The following is a 7,692-nucleotide window of genomic DNA, read 5'->3' as shown; positions in this document are numbered from 1 at the left end:
TATCTGGTTTCTTTCCATAATGAGTGTTTGTATGTGTTGTAAAGACAAGCCCTGGATCAGGAGATACCTGTCCCTGGGTCTGACCTATTGATACTATACACACACTTCAACTCTGAGCCATGACACACACACACAGACATCAGACTGACCTGGCCAGTATACTATTCTAGTGGTATTTATCAGTGTGATTGGAGGGTCGGTGTTAGTTCAACCCCAGTGTGATTGCAGGGTCCGTTTTAGTTAAAACCTCAGTGTGATTGGAGGGTCAGTTTTAGTTAAACCCCCAGTGTGATTGGAGGGTCCGTTTTAGTTAAAACCCCAGTGTGATTGGAGGGTCAGTTTTAGTTAAACCCCAGTGTGATTGGAGGGTCAGTTTTAGTTAAACCCCAGTGTGATTGGAGGGTCAGTTTTAGTTAAACCCCAGTGTGATTGGAGGGTCCGTTTTAGTTAAAACCCCAGTGTGATTGGAGGGTCCGTTTTAGTTACAACCCCAGTTTGATTGGAGGGTCAGTTCTAGTTCAACCCCAGTTTGATTGGAGGGTATGTTTTAGTTAAACCCCAGTGTGATTGGATGGTCCGTTTTAGTTAAAACCCAGTGTGATTGGAGGGTCAGTTTTAGTTAAAACCCAGTGTGATTGGAGGGTTCGTTTTAGTTAAACCCCAGTGTGATTGGAGGGTCCGTTTTAGTTAAACCCCAGTGTGATTGCAGGGTCAGTTTTAGTTAAACCCCAGTGTGATTGCAGGGTCAGTTTTAGTTAAACCTCAGGCTCTGCTGGTGTTTGTGTGTGTGTCTCTTTCAGCTCAGTAATGACCCTGGAGAGGCTCTGATGGAGAAAGATAGGGGGAGGGGGGGAGAGATTGTGTGTAGGTGTGTATATGGAGAGGGAGGTGTGGATGTGTGTGTGTGGAGAGAGCACATGGGAGGAGGGGTGAGTGTGTGGAGAGCACATGGGAGGAGGGGTGAAAGAGAGTGTGTGTGTGTGTGCGTACATTCGTATGTGTGGAGAGAGCACACACAGAAGGAGGAGTGAGTTTGTGTGCTGCAGTATTGCAGGAGGGGAGTGAAATGGAAGAATGGGTTTAAAAGGAGAGGGGATTGGATTTTAACAGAACAGACACCTGGACCAGAGAGGAGGGAGGGAGGGGAAGGAGGAGAGGGGACAGATGGGTTAGAAAGAGGGATAAAGGGGAGTAATGGTTAACAAGAGAGATGGATAGGGAGGACAAGGTTAATGTGAGAGTAAATGAGAGAGAGGGGGGAGGTGGTAAGGGGAGATGGAGAATGTGACAACAAAGATGGGGGGAAAGGGTTTTCACCATCAGAGGAGGACGGCCTATTTGTCTGGTGTCTATAGCAGGCAAGTGATGCAGTAGGTGGATTACATTCTGCTGGCATGTCCTGTTTTGTTTTCAAGATCCCCAAATACCTTGAACTGCCTCCCTGGCTGCTCTGCTATTCTTCTGTTCTCCCTTCATATCTCAGTCTCCAAATCTGCTCTGTTTAGAAATGAACCATAGAAATCAGATATTAACCATAGATATCAGATATGAACCATAGATATCAGATATGAACCATAGATATCAGATATGAACCATAGATATCAGATATGAACCATAGATATCAGATATGAACCATAGATATCAGATATGAACCATAGATATCAGATATTAACCATAGATATCAGATATGAACCATAGATATCAGATATGAACCATAGATATCAGATATGAACCATAGATATCAGATATGAACCATAGATATCAGATATTAACCATAGATATCAGATATGAACCATAGATATCAGATATGAACCATAGATATCAGATATTAACCATAGATATCAGATATTAACCATAGATATCAGATATTAACCATAGATATCAGATATTAACCATAGATATCAGATATGAACCATAGATATCAGATATGAACCATAGATATCAGATATTAACCATAGATATCAGATATTAACCATAGATATCAGATATTAACCACAACACACATGGTTGTGTTTGTTTGTTTTTTATTCATACAAGGTCTTGCTATGTATCTAAATGTCCAGCGTTATGGATGAGTCCTATCCTACTCGTCAGACATAAACTGGTAATGGTATATTTTCATTTGATAACATCCGACTGAATTATCTTCAGTTTCCCAGACTTGTTATCTGTTCATCTCTGAGTTGGGCCACACAGTGAACTGTTGTTACGTTTCCTCTTGTTGCAGACAACATTAGAAACACAAACCGTGGTTTCTGATTGAGCTTATCTGTGCAGTCAGTGTTCTTTCTTGGCCCTGAAGAACCACAAGGTGTGCACACTTTTGATCCAGACCAACACTAACTTCAAATTCAATTAATGTTCTACTCATCAAGAATACGATTGGTTGAATCAGGTTTGGTCAGTTCTGTTTGCATGTTTTTTCTTTTCTGATATCTAGACCAGCTGAATCTATTCCTCTGTAATATCTAGACCAGCTGAATCTATTCCTCTGTGATATCTAGACCAGCTGAATCTATTCCTCTGTGATATCTAGACCAGCTGAATCTATTCCTCTGTGATATCTAGACCAGCTGAATCTATTCCTCTGTGATATCTAGACCAGCTGAATCTATTCCTCTGTGATATCTAGACCAGCTGAATCTATTCCTCTGTGATATCTAGACCAGCTGAATCTATTCCTCTGTGATATCTAGACCAGCTGAATCTATTCCTCTGTGATATCTAGACCAGCTGAATCTATTCCTCTGTGATATCTAGACCAGCTGAATCTATTCCTCTGTAATATCTAGACCAGCTGAATCTATTCCTCTGTGATATCTAGACCAGCTGAATCTATTCCTCTGTGATATCTAGACCAGCTGAATCTATTCCTCTGTGATATCTAGACCAGCTGAATCTATTCCTCTGTGATATCTAGACCAGCTGAATCTATTCCTCTGTGATATCTAGACCAGCTATTCCTCTGTAATATCTAGACCAGCTGAATCTATTCCTCTGTAATATCTAGACCAGCTGAATCTATTCCTCTGTGATATCTAGACCAGCTGAATCTATTCTTCTGTGATATCTAGACCAGCTGAATCTATTCCTCTGTAATATCTAGACCAGCTGAATCTATTCCTCTGTGATATCTAGACCAGCTGAATCTATTCCTCTGTGATATCTAGACCAGCTGAATCTATTCCTATGTGATATCTAGACCAGATGAATCTATTCCTCTGTAATATCTAGACCAGCTGAATCTATTCCTCTGTAATATCTAGACCAGCTGAATCTATTCCTCTGTGATATCTAGACCAGCTGAATCTATTCCTCTGTAATATCTAGACCAGCTGAATCTATTCCTCTGTAATATCTAGACCAGCTGAATCTATTCCTCTGTAATATCTAGACCAGCTGAATCTATTCCTCTGTAATATCTAGACCTGTTGAATCTATTCCTCTGTATCTCTGTAATATGACAATGATCCCAAACACACCGGAGTGGCTTCATAAGAAGCATTTTAAGGTCCTGGAGTGGCCTAGCCAGTCTCCAGATCTCAACCCCATATAAAATCTTTGGAGGGAATTGAAAGTCTGTGTTGCCCAGCAACAGCCCCAAAACATCACTGCTCTAGAGGAGATCTGCATGGAGGAATGGGCCAAAATACCAGCAACAGTGTGTGAAAACCTTGTGAAGACTTACAGAAAACGTTTGACCTCTGTCATTGCCAACAAAGGGTATATAACAAAGTATTGAGATAAACTTTTCTTATTGACCAAATACATCTTTTCCACCGTAATTTGCAAATAAATTCATAAAAAATCGTACAATATGATTTTCTGGATTTTTTTCTTTTAATTTTGTCTGTCATAGTTGAAGTGTACCTATGATGAAAATACAAGCCTCTCTCATCTTTTTAAGTGGGAGAACATACACAATTGGTGGCTGACTAAATACTTTTTTGCCCCTCTGTAGATGGAGGTGGGGAGAGAGACAAGGGGGGAAGGAAGGAAGGAGGGAGAGAGAGAGAGATGGGGAGGGGGGAAGGAGGGAGAGATTGATTGGGAGGGAGAGATAAATGGGAAGGGGGTAAGGAGGGAGGGAGAGAGATGGGAAGGAGGGAGGGAGGGAGACGATGGGAAGGGGGAAAGGAGGGAGGGAGTGAGATGGGAAAGGAGGGAGGGAGTGAGATGGGAAGGAGGGAGGGAGGGAGATGGGAAGGAGGGAAGGAGGGAGGGAGGGAGAGAGAGAGACGATGGGAGGGAGGGAGACGATGGGAAGGGGGAAAGGAGGGAGGGAGGGAGATGGGAAGGAGGGAGGGAGGGAGAGAGAGAGAGGTGATGGGGAGGGAGGGGGAGAGAGTGAGGTGATGGGGAAGGAGGGAGGGATGGAGAAGATGGGGAGGGGAAAGGAGGGAGGGAGGCGATGGGGAAGGAGGGAGGGAGAGAGAGAGAGAGGTGATGGGGAAGGAGGGAGGGAGAGAGAATGGGGAGGGGGAAGGAGGGAGGGAGAGAGAGAGGGGATGGGGAAGGAGGGAGGGAGGGAGAGAGGTGATGGGGAAGGAGGGAGGGAGAGAGAGACGATGGGGAGGGGGAAGGAGAGAGGGAGAGAGAGGCGATGGGGAAGGCGAGAGGGAGAGAGAGAGAGATGGGGAGGGAGGAAGGAGGGAGGGAGAGAGAGACGATGGGGAGGGAGGAAGGAGGGAGGGAGAGAGAGAGAGAGACGATGGGAAGGAGGGAGGGAGAGAGATGGGGAGGGAGGTAGGAGGGAGGGAGAGAGACGATGTGGAGGGAGGAAGGAGGGAGGGAGAGAGACTATGGGGAGGGGGAAGGAGGGAGGGAGAGAGACGAGGGGGAAGGAGCGAGGGAGAGAGACGATGGGAGGGGGAAGGAGGCATGGAGAGAGACTATGGCGAGGGGGAAGGAGGCAGGGAGAGAGACTATGGCGAGGGGGAAGGAGGGAGGGAGGGAGAGAGATGGGGAGGGGGAAGGAGGGAGGGAGAGAGACGATTGGAGGGGGAAGGAGGGAGGGAGAGAGACGATGGGGAGGGGGAAGGAAGGAGGGAGAGAGACGATGGGAAGGGGAAAGGAGGGAGGGAGAGAGACGATGGGGAAGGAGGGAGGGAGAGAGACGAGGGGGAAGGAGGGAGGGAGAGAGAGATGGTGCTAATGGATTAATAGGCTTTTAACACCATCACCACTCTCACCCCCGACACACACACACACACACACACACACACACACACACACACACACACACACACACACACACACACACACACACACACACACACACACACACACACACACACACACACACACACAACTCTCTTCCTATCTGGAGATGGCCTGTGGGCTGTAAGCATGTTCAGGCTGAGAAACAAAGCTGAGAGGCTGACCTGCCTATTGATCACAATCCACACTTACCATTACTGTCACACACACACACACACACACACACACACACACACACACACACACACACACACACACACACACACACACACACACACACACACACACACACACACACACACACACACACACACACACACACACACACACACACACACCACAAGGGAAAAATAAAGCATGAGGTGTGTGTTCCACATCAGGGGAGGTTCTTATCCTCCTCTTCCAGTCGACAGCCTGGGGAGACTGAGCCAATGACAGGTCTACAACAACTTCTGCCCATCAGGTCTCTCCCTGGAGAGGAGAGGATAGAGGGGAATCTCATTCTAGAGGGGACTTACTGAAACATTACATTTACATTTAAGTCATTTAGCAGACGCTCTTATCCAGAGCGACTTACAAATTGGTGCATTCACCTTATGACATCCAGTGGAACAGTCACTTTACAATAGAGCATCTAAATCTTAAAGGGGGGTGAGAAGGATTACTTTATCCTATCCTAGGTATTCCTTAAAGAGGTGGGGTTTCAGGTGTCTCCGGAAGGTGGTGATTGACTCCGCTGTCCTGGCGTCGTGAGGGAGTTTGTTCCACCATTGGGGGGCCAGAGCAGCGAACAGTTTTGACTGGGCTGAGCGGGAGCTGTACTTCCTCAGTGGTAGGGAGGCGAGCAGGCCAGAGGTGGATGAACACAGTGCCCTTGTTTGGGTGTAGGGCCTGATCAGAGCCTGGAGGTACTGAGGTGCCGTTCCCCTCACAGCTCCGTAGGCAAGCACCATGGTCTTGTAGCGGATGCGAGCTTCAACTGGAAGCCAGTGGAGAGAACGGAGGAGCGGGGTGACGTGAGAGAACTTGGGAAGGTTGAACACCAGACGGGCTGCGGCGTTCTGGATGAGTTGAAGGGGTTTAATGGCACAGGCAGGGAGCCCAGCCAACAGCGAGTTGCAGTAATCCAGTAATGGGGCGGTAGTAGGGATCTCTGGCCAGGATACAGTCCAGACAGGACCCATACCGACCACAGTCCCTAACTGGAATCTGGACCACTCCAGACCCTGAGCCTGCATAGAGCTGTCCCTAGAGAAAAACACACACTGACTACTAAACAACCAGTGTTAGCTTCTCATTGGATGACCTGGTACTATTCATCTTGAACAAGCATTGGACTAGTAACCAAAAGGTTGCTCGATCGAATCCCCGAGCTGACAAGGTAAAAATCTGTTGGTCTGCCCCTGAACCCACTGTTCATAGGCCGTCATTGTAAATAAGAATGTGTTCTTAACTGAATTGCCTAGTAAAATAAAAGGAAAATGTATCCTGTATCCCTCACGACGCCAGGACAGCGGAGTCAATCACCACCTTCCGGAGACACCTGAAACCCCACCTCTTTAAGGAATACCTAGGATAGGATAAGTATTCCCCCCCCCCCCTTTAAGATTAAGATGCACTATTGTAAAGTGACTGTTCCACTGGATGTCATAAGGTGAATGCACCAATTTGTAAGTCGCTCTGGATAAGAGCGTCTGCTAAATGACTTAAATGTAAATGTAAATGTACAGCCCCGGTAGGTATAGACATCTCTGGTCTAAGGTCAGATGTGTCAGTAAGCTTCCTTTAGTGAAGGTCGGCACCACGGTAGGAAAACCTGATCCTAAATCATTTATTAAGTGTAGAAAATCTGGACCAACCACCTAAATGGGCAAAGAACAACCATTTCTCATACAATTAGGAGTAGAGGAGGCCTCCCACGATACTCAATGATGCTCACTTTACCACAGTACAGTTCCATTACCTGTTAGTCATTGTGGCCATCGGCCCCCACTGATAGTTCATCTGTGTTAATGTTGAACAATGTTCTGGATTAGACGGGATTATCGCCCGTTAGCTTTAACCCCTCCCACCGGCCCACACAGCCAATGGAGTGACAGAGAGGAACGATCTCTTAGACCTGTCTGCTCACATCAGCCAATCAGATACCTTGCTCTCAAGTAGATGCCCTTGAGCACTCCAACACACACACAAACACACACTGGCCACTTAATTTGCCACGTTCAGAGGGCAGCGTGTCGCTCCATCGGGATGTTTATGGTTTCCCAGAAAAAGCAAATCACCACGGCAACGGCTGGGTGGATTTACGGCCGTAGTCCTGTCTCCTACCCTTAGACAAACCATGTATCACCCTTACACAGTTCACACACTCACACATACACACTCATGTACACTCATAGTAGTTTGTATGCACAAACACACACACACTCATACACACCACAGACACACAGACATAAACTACATTTAATTTCA

The sequence above is a fragment of the Oncorhynchus gorbuscha genome, linkage group LG19 (assembly GCF_021184085.1).
Source record: "Oncorhynchus gorbuscha isolate QuinsamMale2020 ecotype Even-year linkage group LG19, OgorEven_v1.0, whole genome shotgun sequence".
NCBI classification, from domain to species: Eukaryota; Metazoa; Chordata; class Actinopteri; order Salmoniformes; family Salmonidae; genus Oncorhynchus; species Oncorhynchus gorbuscha.
The sequence above is the reverse complement of the archived record's forward strand: the minus strand, read 5'-3'. Positions refer to the sequence as shown.